At 46.1% G+C, this 15,947-nt stretch overlaps 1 long non-coding RNA gene across 1 annotated transcript; it reads left to right on the top strand.

The window, feature by feature from the left end:
• The first annotated feature begins 1,016 nt into the window (after positions 1-1,016).
• LOC140396172 (uncharacterized) lies at positions 1,017-15,603 on the top strand. Its single transcript, XR_011936472.1, has 3 exons — positions 1,017-1,107; positions 2,919-2,967; positions 13,226-15,603. It is a non-coding gene; the product is annotated as an uncharacterized lncRNA (long non-coding RNA).
• Positions 15,604-15,947: the final 344 nt, after the last annotated feature.

Raw genomic sequence — 15,947 nt, 5'->3', positions numbered from 1 at the left:
GGGCAGTGCCAGGTTGGCCCTATCAAGGGGTGCCATGGGCAGTGCCAGGTTGGCACTATCAAGGGGTGGGGCCTGAAAGGGAGAGGGGCCTGAAGGGAGACCCACTGGGAGGGCCTTGATGTCATAATGCCAGGTGTGGGGGCGGAGGAGGGGGCGGCAGAATGGTGAGGGGGAGGTCACTGAAGCCCCGATGTGGGCGAGGATGGGATGGGGTGGGGCACTGAATTTCATAGAATTTACAGTACAAAAGGAGGGCATTCAGCCCATCGAGCCTGCACCAGCCCTTGGAAAGAGCATCTTACCCAAGCCCACACTTCCACCCTATCCTCGTAACCCAGTAACACCACCCAACCTTTTTGGACTCTAAGGGCAATTTATCATGGCCAATCCACCTAACTTGCACGTCTTTGGATTGTGGGAGGAAACCGGAGCACCCGGAGGAAACCCACGCGCACACGGGAAGAACGTGCAGACTCCACACAGACAGTGACCCAAGCTGGAATCGAACCTGGGACCCTGGAGCTGTGAAGCAACAGTGCTAACCACTGTTGTGCTACCATGCTGCCCTCGATGTGAGCGAGGATAGTGGTGAGGGGGGGGGGGGGGGTGCGGTGGGGGCACTGCAGCCCTGATGTCGACAATGTTGGAGATGCCTACTGTCACTTTGAGATTGGGGTGCCCTTTAACAATGGCACCACGTTCTCTGTGAACCCCACCCCCGCCAAAAAAAAATCCTGTGCGGGTGGATTGTAATCTGGATTGCACCACGTTCCCTGACAGAGACCACACTTCAAAATCTTTTTAGAGAATGCGCCATAAGTGTATCCAGAGGGGATTGGACTCGATCTCACACCCAAATTAAATATTAATGGCACAGGCACCCTGAGCTGTGAAGTTCTATTGATAAAATCTTTTAAAGTGACAGTGGTTAATTCAAACGACTTTCCTTTTATGTTTCAGGATGAACGAACAAGGTGGGTGCTTCAACTTTCCTGGTGCCTTTCAATGTGAATTCAGCTATATTTTCTTTCAATGCAATGGAGTAAGTGAACTTGTCTTTTGTTAACTACAGAATCCAAGCCAAAGGAGCGACACAATGTGATTTTGGTAAGTTTCCAGCCACCAGCAGAGGGCCGACCTCGTTTAAAAAAAAAACTTTATGCGCGCGGGTCTCAAAAGTGTTTTTTTAGACGGCTGTTTTAGAAAGCTTGGTGTAACAATCTTCTCCAGGAATCTGGGTCTCCAAATGATCATTTGATTTGATAGTGGGAGCCAGTCCACTCTAGAAGACTGGTATTCCCTGCATTTCGTTTGCAAAGTCCTTTAGAAAAGGAAACACCATGATGGCTGTCAATGTATGGAATAGTCTTCATGCAGAACACTTTCCTGCTGCTAAAATTGATTGATTTGATTTGATTTATTGTCACATGTACCGAAGTACAGTGAAAAGTATTTTTCTGCAGCCGAGGTAATGTACGTACGCAGTACGTACATAGTAGACAAAAAGAATAAAGGACTTGCTTTTATAGTTTTTAAAAATTCATTCATGGGATGTAGTCATCGCTGTCAAGAGCAGTATTTATTGCCAACTCTCAATTTCCTCACAAAGCTGGTTTTGAGCCATCGTTATAATATAGGAAAGATAGGAGCCAATTTGTACACAGGAATTTCCCACAAAGGGTAACGACCAGATCATCTCCTTTAAAGTCGTTGGTTGAATGGGAAATATTGCCCATGAATTAGGAACAGCGGAATAGGCCATTCAGCCCCTCGAGCCTGCCCTGGCACTCAATGGCAGATCTGAGTGTGGCCTCAGCTCCACATTCCGCCTACCTCAATAACCTTTGACTCCCTTGTTCATCAATAAATCTGTCTACCTCTGTCTTAAAAATATTCATTCACACTGCCTCCACCGCGCTTTGGAGAGAAGAGTTCCAAAGGTCCATGACCCTCTTCTCATCTCCCTCTTAAATGGGAAACCCCTTAATTTTAACCTGTGCCCCATTCATTCTAGTCTTTCCCACAAGGGGAAACATCCTTTCAGCATCCACCCTGTCATGTCCCCTCAGGATCTTATCCGTTTCAAAAGATCACCTCTCAGCCTTCTCAACTCCAATGGATACAGGCCCGACTGTCCAACCTTTCCCCATGAGATAAACCTGTTTCTCCACCCTCCCCCTTCCCGCACTGCTCTTCTTTAAAAACATCCACCGGAGAGAGCAATTAGGAATTTGGTTTAACGTCACATTCTCAAGATAGCATTGCTGACTGTGCAGCACTCCCTCAAGCCTCGATTTGGTACTCAAGTCACAGGAATGACCGGCCGGCATGGACAAGATGGGCTGAATGGCCTCCTTCTGTGCTGTGTCTTATCTCTGGTTCTATGGAATGGAACATGAACCCACAGCTTCGGACTCCGGGTTGCCACCACACCGAGTCACAGCTCAGCATCCCTTAAACAAAATACAACACTGTGAGATGTTATTGTGAAATGTCTTTTTTTTGTTGTTCTAAGGGAGTGCAGTCTGAGACAAGAATGCTTCCACCTGCGGTTACACAATGATCTGTAATCCCTGAATCCTGGCAGTGGAGCTGTGGAAGTCCAAGCAAGATTCACTCCCATTCATGTGCATATCTGTTATTGCACTCTACGTCCTTTGCACATTTTGGGGAATTTTAAGTGCTGTTGTTGGCAAATGAAAGAGAACACTATGATTTGTCGCATCTATGGCTGGACCTTTCCGCCCCCTGATGTGGCTGGACCCACTGCGGGAGATGCCCAGGTTAGGGGGGGGTTATGGGGATGGGGGGGGAGGAGTGAATTGGCTGAATTGCGGCCTTCTCCACTGTCGGGATTCTATGATGCTAAGAGAATAACACATGAAATGTTATCCTGCTGAATGTTCTATGCATTTCAGGAAATGGTCACACGCAATACAATCTTTAATGGAGAAGCTGTGGATCCAGGTAAATTCACATTTTTAGTATGTATGGCAGTTTTCACATGAAACAAACCAGCCATCAGCTGGTTTCTTCCACACTCTTCCTTCCCTTATCACCCTGAGGGGAGGGGGGCAGGTCTATTTCTTCCACTGTCCCTCTAGTCTCACATTGCAAAATACTACAGTTATGACTGTTCTGCCTTCATTTCAATTAAACATTCGTGCCCTCAGAGAAGCTGTCCCTCTAATCAGGTCTTCTCTCTCCTCTATTCTCCGTAAGCCTATTTCTCTGCAAACATGAAATCAAAGCTGAACATGAAAGTGAATCAACGTTCGATTTCCTTCAAACTGCACTCCTTCCTCCCACAGAGCATTTCTTTTTCAATGAAATGGCTGAGTCATACCACCTTGACCTAATCCATGGCTTTCAATGGTATAGTCAAAACCTTGTTCCCTCAGTTTAGTTGCAGGACTAAAAACAGGAAGAGAAACATGGTTACTATCTTTGAGGCAAGCAGCGGAAGTTGGGAAACCTCCAGGCTCGGCACGCCCACCTTGGGTGAAAGTGCCTGCGAGGGCAGGACCTTTGTTCTGGTGATTGGGTGCTGGTGGGGGCTGCTAACTGGAGTCATGTCCGCTGCCCCTGGAGACAGTTCAGATGCAGTCACAGGGGCCGCCGAGCCTGGAGGCGGGCTGTTTAATAGATCTGCCTCAGTCCTTTGGGATTGCAATACAAACAATAAAATGGAAAACAATCTAGTCCACACCTCCCCCTCCCACACACACTCCTCATAGCAACTCATTACCCGAATGGCCACTCATATCCTCCACACCAACCTATGCCGCTTCAATGCTCCTTTACCCAGTATATACTCTGCATTGAATCAATACATCTTATAATAACAATGTCAATTGTGAAAAAGCTCTAAAACAATCCTTAAATTTCTTACGCAAGCTGCCTTTTACAACAGCCCCATATTAATCAACCAACCAGCCGTATAAAGTCTCTGTGGCAGAAACTGCAAGCACTTAACACCTCTTTTTCTTGTGCAAATAAACATTTGGCAATTAGGAAATAGATCTGCGAAAAATCTGTCAATCAGGCAATGTGTTCCCTTGGGCACAGCTGTTTCAACAGACTAATGGATGTCTGGCTCTCAGCCAAGCCTCAGTGTGCATTTTTGGCTGCAAGCCCCAAATATCTTGATTGATAATTCTGGCTCTCCAGCACATTCTATCAATTGCTCAATGTTTATTGCACAAGATAAAGAGGTATCCGGTGGGCAGGTTCTGCTGCTGATACTTTAAAGGGCTGGTTGATTGACACTCCGATAGGGTTGTAGAAAAAGGAGGGTTTTTTTGTAAGAAAGTTTCGGAATGAATGGTTGGTTGTTTTAAAGCTTTACCACACCTGTCATTGATTCTATACTGTTAAATTGACATTTAAGTGACATAGCTGGACATGGTGAGTATGACTGAGCTTTGGGGGTGGGTAGCGAGACACAGGTTGGCATGGAGAGCATGGGTAAGACCTTTTTAACTTTCAAAAGGTTCCCTCGCGCAGCCTGTGGTTTACGACACCTTTGTGAGGCAGGAAACCACAACGTTCATGAAATTTCATGAACATTTCAAGGGCCAGGAGATACCTATATTCGTAATGGAGCTGGCCAGCATTGTAGTGAGGTTGAGGACAGAAATGCGAGTATGAGAGAAATATTAAAATGGTAAGCAACCGGAAAATTGGGGCCGTGCTTGTGAACTGAATGGAAGCGTTTTGCAAAGTGGTCAACCGGCCCATGTTTGGTCTTCCCAATGTACAGGAGGTCACATTTTGAGTAGCAATACAAAATACTCAATTGAAAGAAGTACAAGTAAACTATTGCTTCACCTGGAAGGAGTGTTTGGAGCCTTAGATAGTAAGGACAGAGGAGGTGAAAGGGCTGGTATTAAATCACCTGTGATTGCATGGGAAGTATGCTGTGAGAAAGGGATGATGTGTAGGGGTGATAAAGGAGTTAGACCAGGGTGTCACAAGGGAGCAGTGCCATGAACTCTGCCCTCCATTTTCATTCTTTATTTCTAACCAGTCTGTATCTTGTTTTCATATGTTGCTTACAGACAGAACTGTCCTTTGTTCTTACACTGGACCAGAGGGTTCTCAGTCTGTGAAGGGTCTCCAGGTGGTCCTTGACTGCCACGTGACTGGCAATCGCTGGTTGAAAAGGAGCAACTGACCAATATTGCAAATGACTATGAAATAAGTCAATCAGAGCAAGGCCTCCTTGAACACTGCGTGCTGATGCAGTACAATTTAGATAAATGTGAGATTAGCCACTTTGTTAGCAAAGATGGAAAGACAGATTATTATCTGAAAGAGGAATTTGCAATGAGACCTGGGTGTCCTTGTACACCAGTCGCTGACACTAAGTATGCAGGTGCAGCAGGCGGTAAATAAGGCAAATAGTACATTGGCCTTCATAGCGAGAGGCGCAGGAACAGGGATGTGATGCTGCAACTGTACAGGTTTTGGTGAGGGCACATCTGGAATATTGTTTGCAGTTTTGGTCTCCTGGGGCGTCATTCTCCGACCCCCCGCCGGGTTGGAGAATCGCCGGGGGCCGCCGTGAATCCCGCCTCCGTCGGTTGCCGAAGTCTCCGGTACCGGATATTCGGCGGGGGCGGGAATCGGGACGCGCCGGTTGGCGGGCCCTCCCGCTCGATTCTCCGGCCCGGATGGGCCGAGGTCCCGCTGATAAATTGCCTGTCCCGCCGGCGTGGATTAAACCACCTTTTGAACGGCGGGACAAGGCGGCGTGGGCGGGCTCCGGGGTCCTGGGGGTGGCGTGGGGCGATCTGGCCCCGGGGGTTGCCCCCACGGTGGCCTGGCCCGCGATCGGGGCCCACCGATCCGCGGGCGGGCCTGTGCCGTGGGGGCACTCTTTCCCTTCCGCCTCCGCCACGGTCTCCACCATGGCGGAGGCGGAAGAGACTCCCTCCACTGCGCATGCGCGGGAAACTGTCAGCGGCCGCTGACGCTCCCGCGCATGCGCCGCCCCGAGACGTCATTTCCGCGGCAGCTGGCGGGGCAACAAAGGCCGTTTCCGCCAGCTGGCGGGGCGAAAATTCCTCCGGTGTCGGCCTAGCCCCTCAATGTTGGGGTTCGGCCCCCAAAGCCGCACCTTTGGGGCGGCGCGATGCCCGTCTGATTGGCGCCGTTTTGGGCGCCAGTCGGCGGACATCGCGCCGTTTCAGGAGAATTTCGCCCCTGATCTGAGAAAGGAAGTTCCTGCTCTATCGGGACTTTAGAAAAGGTTTATCAGACTGATTCCCAGGATGACAGGACTGAAATATGAAGAGAGATTGAGTCGGTTAGGATTGTATTCGCTGGAGTTAAGAAGAATGATGGGGGAGCTCATAGAAACCTAGACAGGGTAGATACAAGAAGGATGTTCCCGATGGTGGGGACGTCCAAACCAAGGGTCACAGTCTGAGGATGCGGGATAGACCATTTAGGACTGAGGTGAGGAGAAATCTTTTCACCCAGAGAGTGGTCGGCCTGTGGAATTCGCTACCACAGCAAGCAGCTGAGGCCAAAACACTATTTGTTTTCAAGTGGTTAGATATAGCACTTGGGGTAAAGTGAATCAACGGACATGCGGGGGGGGGGGAATGCAGGATCAGAGTATTGTACCTGATGAGGGGGATCAAGGGGCTGGTTTAGCACAGGGCTAAATCGCTGGCTTTGAAAGCAGACCAAGGCAGGCCAGCAGCACGGTTCAATTCCCGTACCAGCCTCCCAGAACAGGCGCCGGAATGTGGCGACTAGGGGCTTTTCACAGTAACTTCATTTGAAGCCTACTTGTGTCAATAAGCGATTTTCATTTTTCATTTTCCATGAGCAACATCATAATGAATGGCGGAGCAGGCTCGGAGGGCCGAATGGCCTCCGCCTGCTCCTATTTTATGTGTTTCTACGATAATCACCCTATCGGCAGACAGTGATCCTAGATGATTTTCTGTGATTGGCCCAATTGATTCTGGCTGTTGCTGGGCAGAAAAAACAATGGCCAACAGTGAAGATTGATCCTGAGAATGGAGCCAGCGACAAAAAGAGGGAGCGGGAAGCAGTGACAGGCCCCGGAGAGGTGAGTGTGAGAGAAGGGGTGGGGGAGGTGCGTTCAGGTCTTGGAGTGATGCGTTTGTGAGAGTGTACGTGGGAGAGAGGGGTGAGTGTATCTTTGCTAGAGGGGGTGAGTGTATATGTGAAGGGTGAGTGTGTGTGTGAGAGGGGTGCGTGTGTGTGTGTGTGAAGGGTGAGTGTGTGTGTGTGAAGGGTGAGTGTGTGTGTTAGAGGGATGAGTGTGTGAGAGTGGGATGTGAAGGGTGAGTATGTGTGTGTGTGAAGGGTGAGTATGTGTGTGAAGGATCAGTGTGTTTGTATGAGAGAGGCTGTGAGTGTGTGTATGAAAGAAGAGCGAGTGTGAGAGAGAGAGGGTGAGTGTGTGTGAGCAGGGGGTGTACATGGGGGGTGAGTGCCTGTGATGGGGTGAGTGTGTGTGAGATGAGAGTGAGTGTCAGAGAGGAGGGTGTGTGTGTGTGTATGTGAGAGCGGGTGATTTTGTTTGTGTGAGAGAGGAGGCAAATGTGCATGAGAGAGTGGGGTGAATGTGTGTAAGCAGTTGAGCTTGTGTAAGTAGTTCAGCGGTGAGCTTGTTAGAGAGTGGGGTGAGTGTGTGTGTGAGCGGTTGAGTGTGTGAGAGAGGGGGTGAGTGTGGTTGTGCGAGAGAGGGGTGAGGGATGTGTCTGTGAGAGAGAGAGGTTTGTGTGTGAGAGAGGGAGGTGAATGTATGTGTGTAAATGTGAGAGAGAGAGAGACGTGTGTGAGAAAACAGGAAGGGGTTCAGGCCTCAGAGAAGCGTGTTTGTGAGACCAGCGGTCTGAGTGTGTGTGTGAGAGGGGGTGAATGTGTGTGTGTGTGTGAAAGGGATGTGTGTGTGTGTGCTTGGATAATAATAATAATCATTATTGTCACAAGTAGGCTTACATTAACACTGCAATGAAGTTACTGTGAAAATCCCCTAGTCGCCACACTCCAGCACCTGGTCGGTGATGCGACCATCAATTCACTCGAAGACACGTGGAGAAGTAAACCGTGGTTTTAATCAGCTTAGAACTGAGCCTGCCTGCGACCGGTACAATACTGAAGGCAGCCACGCAGGTCAGCTGCTCTTATACATCCTCTAAAGGGGTGGAGCCATGGGCGGAGCCTGTACATGCCCCAACATATCCCCCTGTGGATGAAGCCACACAATGGCCCATAGGTGGAGCCCACAAGGTTAATAACATAACATAACATAATACAGTGCACTGGTGAATTATCAGTAATTATACATTCACCACAGTGTGTGAATGTGGGAGCCATGAATCTGTGTGTGTGTGAATGTGAGAGCCATGAATCTGTGTGTGTGTGTGTGTGTGTGAATATGAGAGCCATGAATCTGTGTGTGTGAATGTGAGAGCCATGAATCTGTGTGCATGTGTGTGTGAATGTGAGAACCATGAATCTGTGTGTGTGAATGTGAGAGCCATGAATCTGTGTGTGTGAATGTGAGAACCATGAATCTGTGTGCATGTGTGTGTGAATGTGAGAACCATGAATCTGTGTGTGTGAATGTGAGAGCCATGAATCTGTGTGTGTGAATGTGAGAACCATGAATCTGTGTGCATGTGTGTGTGAATGTGAGAACCATGAATCTGTGTGTGTGTGTGTGTGTGTGAATGTGAGAGCCGTGTGTGGTGATATGCATCACTGTAAATACACAAGAGGTTAATGTAAATACACTACGGTGAGTAAACACTAGAGGGAGCACCAGAGACATTATGACATGCAGACATACAGCTAATGAGCACATAGAATAGGACACGACCAATGGGCAGTCAAGACACCCAGAGGTGACACGACCACAAGGGGGCATTACACAACCCATATTTCAGGACAGGGCACACATGCTCTGTCTCTTTCCACAGGCGACACTTAGAGAGTCACGTGGCTCAGAGCAGACTGGTTAGTTAGACTGAGTTACTGCAGCAAGATTAGCAGGAATTTAGCACTTCAAAGTCTGGAGTATCTTTTAGTCAAAGCTGCATCGAGTTGCAGCCTATGTTATCCCAGAGTACAGAAAAACAACACCCTGAATCTGTGTGTGTGTGTGAATATGAGAGCTGTGAATCTGTGTGTGTGTGTGCGAGGGAGCGAGGTGATTGTCCAAAATAAGAATCAGTTATCAGCATCATTCCTCACATTAAAAATTATGAAATGTAACACAATTATTTTTTGACCTAGAGAACCTTTAACTTAATACCATTATCATAGAATTTACAGTGCAGAAGGAGGCCATTCGGCCCGTCAAGTCTGCACTGGCTCTTGGAAAGAGCACCCTACCCGGAGGAAACTCATGCACACACGGGGAGGATGTACAGACTCCGCACAGACAGTGACCCAAGCCGGAATCGAACCTGGGACCCTGGAGCTGTGAAGCAATTGTGCTATCCACAATGCTACTGTGCTGCCCACCGGATTACACACCAGATTACACACCACTTCCGGGGTTAACGTTAAAGGGCCGGGGGAGGGTGGTTTGGCCAGGGGTTAATGTGAGGGGGGCCATATAGCTCGTGAGTGTACTTGTGACTGTGAGCCTCTTCCTAATTCCTTATATGTACTAGGTACAGTTAGAAAATACTTGTTTACATTTGATTTCACAGCAAAAATTGTGGGGGTAGGGGGGGATCATGAGAATGCTTGGTGTTCCCTGATGTTCTTGGAGGATCAACTAGGAGTCCCATGGTTTGAAAGGTTTGGGAAACCCTGCTCTGAACTAATGCTTTCTTACTTTCTGCAACCAATACCACTCCCTTTGCCTTTTGCTCCATGATATCTTTGTCTCTCCCGCCCTCTAACCTATTGCTGACCTTCCCTCCTGCTCTAACTGCCCTTTTTCCGCAGCATAAAACCCATCTCATTACAATCTCTCTTAAGTTCTGAAGAAAAGTCACATTGGACTCAAAATGTTCATTCTTTCTCTCTGCACAGACATTGTCAAACCTGCTGAGTTTTCCAGTGCTGTGTTTATTTCAACATCTGCAGTATTTTGTTTCTATTTTAGTTGCAGGACTTTTTATTTGACATTGGAAGGTAACATTAACTTCTGTCCACAATCATACTTTTCAGGCAACTAAAGAAACTTTTATAAGGCCACGAAGGAGTCCACATTGAGTAGTTCAAAGAAACTTAGTTTATTTGCAATAACTATTATATACATCATATGGTAGATCCCAACTGGGTCTGCCTTGCCAGTGCCAAACTGACCGGCTTTATATGCCATACAAACTAGACATTGTTTAGATGGGGAGCTCAAATTCTACATGGGTCACCCCATAAGGTACTTATGGATTATAACACAAACATGAAAAATGATGAGCGGGATTCTCCAGCAGCGTCCGCCTGATGACAGCAGAATCCCGCACAAGGTCAATGGACTTCTTCATTGTCCGTCTCTACCCCGTGGCGTTCTTGTGGCGGGCGGGGCGGAAGAATTCCAAAAATTTGACTTGAAAAGATGCACAGTGAATAAAATAATAACATTGAACAATCATTTATCACAGAATGAAGTAACTTGACATATTTTGCCAGAAAGATGAATTTTAGACTTTGTAAAATTAACTTCATCCAAATTCAGCTTCCACATCTTAAATAGTTGGGAAGGCAAGTGGTGAGTATGACACAAAGATCTACAGAGGGATATAGATAGGTTAAGTGAGTGGGCAAAACTTGGCAGGTGGTAAATAATGTAGGAAAATGTCCGGTTATGCACTTTGGAAGGAAGAATAAATGAGCTGACTATTATGTAAATGGAGAAAGGCTGAAGTAAGCTCAAGCACAGGGGGACTTGGGGATCCTCATGCATGAATCACAAAATGAGAGCATGGTTCAGCAGGTAATAGGAATGTTAGCCTATATTTCAATGGGATAAGAATATAAAAATAGGGAAGTCTTGCTAAAACTATTCAAGACATTAGTTAGAACACACCTGGAATAATGTGAACAGTTTTGGTCTCCTTATTCAAGGAACGATATCCAGGAGGTGGAAATAGTCCAGAGAATGTTCACTAGCTTGATCCTCAGTATGGAGAGATTTTCTTATGAAGAGAAGTTGAGTAGGTTGGGCCTGTACTCATTAGAGTTTAGAAGAATGAGAGGTGACCTTATTGAGACATATAGGATTCTCAGGGGGCTTGACAGGGTAGATGCTGAGAAGTTGTTTGTCCTTGTGGGAGAGTCTAGGAACAGAGGGCATACTCTCAGAGTAAGGGGTCACCCATTTCAGACAGAGATGAGGTGGAATTTCTTCTCTCAGAGGGTAGTGAATCTGTGGAATTCTTCACCACAGAGAGCTGTAGGTTGGGTCCTTAAGTATGTTCAAGGCTGAGATAGACAGATTTTTAATCAGTAAGGGAATTGAGGGTAATGGAGGTCAAGGCGGGAAAGTGGAGTTGAGGATTATCATGTCAGATCTGAAGGGTTGAATGGCCTACTTCTGCTCCTATTCCTTGTTGTGGTCTTATGATCATTATATTTAAGCTTCCTGCGAGCCATGATCCTTATTCCAGGTTTAAATACATTGAAATTACATTATAATTTGAAAATATAACATTTTAAATGGATACTCTTATTGTCCAGGAAGAATCAATACCCAGAAAAGTACAAATTCCAGGCTTATTTCAGCAGGCGGTTTGTGTTTTGATATTACTGTGTAAAAGCTGGAGACCTACTTTACCACCTTTCCTAAAAAGGATTTAACCCCGACTTGTGTGCCTGAATTACCTGTTCAGGGAAGAATTGTTTTTGTTTCTGGAACAAGTCCCACATCAACCTGGTTGACTGCTAACTGCACTCCACTATTTAAGAAGGGAGTGAGAGATAAAATGGGGAACGACAGACCTGTTAGCCTTACATTGTGAAAATGCGGGAATCTATTATATTGGATGAGGGGTAACTTGCTTGGAGCAGCTATCACCGCCGGATTGCCACTCCATGTCCACCTACCTGAGCCAAATTTCATCCGTGCCCGTCTTTCTCAACCTTCATCCGTGCCCATCTTTCTCAACCTTCTGTCTCAAGCCGGTTGGGGGGGGGGGGCCAAGCAACACAGCTGTCTCTGAAGCCCAGAATCAAAGTCGAAGAGAGTTGGAGTGAAGGAGGATAACCCCCCCCACTCCCTCTTTTTGACAGCGCTAGCTGCTGTAAAGCAGGTAGGTTTAAAGGTCTGATTGGAATTGACAGGCCACGGAGTCCATGGGGCGGGGGTTGGAATGGGGGGGGGGGTGTAGGACATTCAGAAAGGTATTTAACAGTACTGATTTTAGACTCACTGGTCTATAGTTCCTTGCATTTAGCACAGTGGGCTGAACAGCTGGCTTGCAATGCAGAACAATACCAGCAGCGTGGGTTCAATTCCTGTACTGGCCTCCCCCAAACCGGCGCCAGAATGTGGCGACTAGGGGCTTTTCATCGAAGCCTACTTGTGACAATAAGTGATTATTATTATTTCTCTTGCGTTTCAAAGAATGAGAGGTGACCACGTTGAAACCTACAAAATATTTAAAGGGATAGACCGGGTAGATGCAGTTAAGATGTTTACCCTGGTTAGGGAGGCTAGAACCAGAGGAAACAATTTCAAAATAAGGGGGAAACCACTCGATCGAGATGAGGGGATTTCTGAGGGTTGCGAATCTTTGGAATTCTCCATCCCAGAGTGGAAGCTCAGTCATTGAGTGTGTTTAAATCAGAGAATGACAGACTTCAACAATGCTAATAACCTAAAGGGATCTCAGGGATAGTGTGAGGAAAAGGCAGTAAAGTGGATGATCAGCCATGATGGTATGCAGAGCCGGTCCGATGGGCTGAATGGCCTATACCCCTCCTATATTCCTCTGAATGGGTCTTGCAAACCACTTTGCCATATTAAGCTTCATGAAGGCAGCTCACTACCACCTCCCTGGCAACTGGGATGGGGAATAAATTCCAGCGACGGCTATGTCAAGATTAGATAAAATAAAATTGACATAATATTTATTCTCAAAACAGGTAAATTAGAATCAGATGAAAGTTTCAGGAATTATTTGGCTTTGATGCACAGCCCACAAGAAATAATGTATTCTCTCAGTAACATTTTTGCACGTAAGGAAATATGCTAATGTTGAATGACTATTTAATGTTTCAGTCACAGGCAATGTGTATCAATATAACACAAATTCTGGAGCTAGACGTTGGAAGGATATTAAGTTACCTTTGAAGGATTATCGAGATTCTCCAGCTACAGTTCCTAACTTTGCATCAGATATCAACAAAACCAACAAGACAAATCTTACACAAAACAGCAGCACCCAGGATGTTCATCCAGACCAGAATGCAATGCAGAAGGCCAGCAATGACCAACCTTCTTCAAAACTCCCTCCAAAGCTGGCAAAGCAGAATAAAATTGCACCACAACTTCCAGAAGCACCTCAAACTCTAAATACTTTCACCAATGCATGAGGGGAGGGTAACGTGAACGGCAGATAATGAATTAGAATTGTTGCGTTGCAGAGCGTTTCCTGTAGACTTGAATGGCTCGCAGCTTCGAAAAGGTTATCGAGTAAAGTGATAAAACGGACTGAAAGCTTCCGCAGTCTGTCGTCAGACGTTGCCAGTGGTTTTAGCAAGCTTGGTTTTGATTTTGCAGAAACAGAGTTAGAAATAGGTCAGAAGTTAGAAATTGAAAGGACGTTCAAACTAAGGAGCACCGTTCCTTCTCTTATGTTGAAGTATATAGTAACAGGTTTTAGCAAACATGGGCGGCACGGTGGCGCGGTGGTTAGCACTGCTGCCTCACGGCACTGAGGACCCAGGCTCGATCCCGGCCCCAAGTCACTGTCCGTGTGGACTTTTCACATTCTTCCCGTGTCTGCGAGGGTCTCACCCCACAAGGGTGTGCAGGGTAGGTGGATTGGCCACACTAAATTGCTCCTTAATTTGGAAAAAAAGAATTAGGCGCTCTACATTTTTACAAAAACAATAATAGCAAACAACAACAACTCGCATTTATATAGTGGGTGGGATTCTCCATCGGCTGACACAGGAGGTGCAAAACACACGATTGGGCGGAGAATGGGTCTTGATGCCAAAATCGTGGTGGGTTCACGTCAACTCGCAATACTTCAGTGCCTTGACAGCATGTCAATCCGTTCTGTTTATTATCACAAAAGTACCCTCACTGATTATCCACATCTTTTAGCAGTAAATTATTGAAGACAAACTGAACCTGTGTCGTAAATACTATCTGGGTGGTTTTGTGTTTCATAGAATTTAAAGTGCAGAAGGAGGCCATTCAGCCCATCGAGTCTGCACCGGCTCTTGGAAAGAGCACCCTACCCAAGGTCAACACCTCCACCCTATCCCCATAACCAAGTAACCCCACACAACACTAAAGGCAATTTTGGACACTAAGGGCAATTTATCATGGCCAATCCACCTAACCTGCACATCTTTGGACTGTGGGAGGAAACCGGAGCACCCGGAGGAAACCCACGCACACACGGGGAGGATGTGCAGACTCCGCACAGACAGTGACCCAAGCTGGAATCGAACCTGGGACCCTGGAGCTGTGAAGCAATTGTGCTATCCACAATGCTACCGTGTTGCTCCCGTTCCTGTGGCGGGTGAATGTGGTCTGGCCTTTCTGAGAAGCTTTCATGAAACTGCATTCAATGAACAGCCACAGTTTAAGATATCAATGGTTATCAGATGAAAATCTCAATGTCACATCTGTAACTGAATATCCTCCATCTGCATCAACCTAATCTAATAGGGCGACTCTCATTTTTGTATTATATTACTTATATTCTCAGTATCAATAAATTGACATATTACTCATTTCTTTTGTGCTTGTTAAGGTTAGTCATATACCTGTGGATGAATTGAAACTTCCACACCCAATCGAAAGTAGGCACAGTGAGTGTGATCAGTAATCAGATAAGCGATAATAGAAATTTTAACTTCACAATCTCCCCTGAAGTTGCAGTTGCATTTTTTTTAAAGATCCTGAGCAATTTTTAATCTCAGACTTAACTTTCAAACGATTACTGCAGTATTGTTTCCTCTGGTAACTTAAATTTAAACATTGCTGGACTGTCATGTAATATATCCACCATAGGATGGCCCGAACACTCCTATTTATCCTTTCAAATGTTGGCTTAGATTTTGAGGCAGAGCCTGCATTTTATGATGAACGAAAGGACTAAAGATCCATCTGGAGCGGGGACAATAAAAGACAACTCAAGGGCTAATTATTGGCTGGCAAGTGAACAATGGTGGCATCCATTTTGTATCAACAACAGACCAGTGATAAGGGAGACCTGCTTCACTTAGGAAGTGCAAGTGGTTGAAAGTGAAACTGAATTTCACATTAACTCCAGGCTGATGGTCAGAGTTTAAAACATTTCAACAAAACATTACTGATTATTGTAAATACTTTGATGTGTCCGGATATGCTCTTCAGAAATTGAACAGAATATTATCTGCAACAATTTAGCATGAATAAAATTGAGAAACTCTCAAGTTTCATGACGCATGAATCATATTCACTAGACATATTAAGACATTGTGGCTTTCTGCAGGAACGCCCTGTTTAATTGTTTCATTTTCTGACATTATTTACAGCTGCTGTTTTATCATTCACCATGGGTACTGTGCCAAAGGTCCCTCATTTGTTTTTCAAGGCACCACTGTTGTCTGTAAAATTCTGACACTTCGACCAGTTTATTATTAAAACGTTTCACCCAGGAGCAATGTATTTACGAGATGAACAAAAGACAGACACAAGTTCACAATTCAATCCAAGTTTATTTTCAAACACCATAAAACAGTTACCCTCCCCTCAAAATTATTACTGTAATATGCCTAAG

This window comes from Scyliorhinus torazame, chromosome 19, assembly GCF_047496885.1.
Source record: "Scyliorhinus torazame isolate Kashiwa2021f chromosome 19, sScyTor2.1, whole genome shotgun sequence".
NCBI lineage: Eukaryota > Metazoa > Chordata > Chondrichthyes > Carcharhiniformes > Scyliorhinidae > Scyliorhinus > Scyliorhinus torazame.
This window is presented reverse-complemented; position numbering and strand designations above follow the sequence as displayed.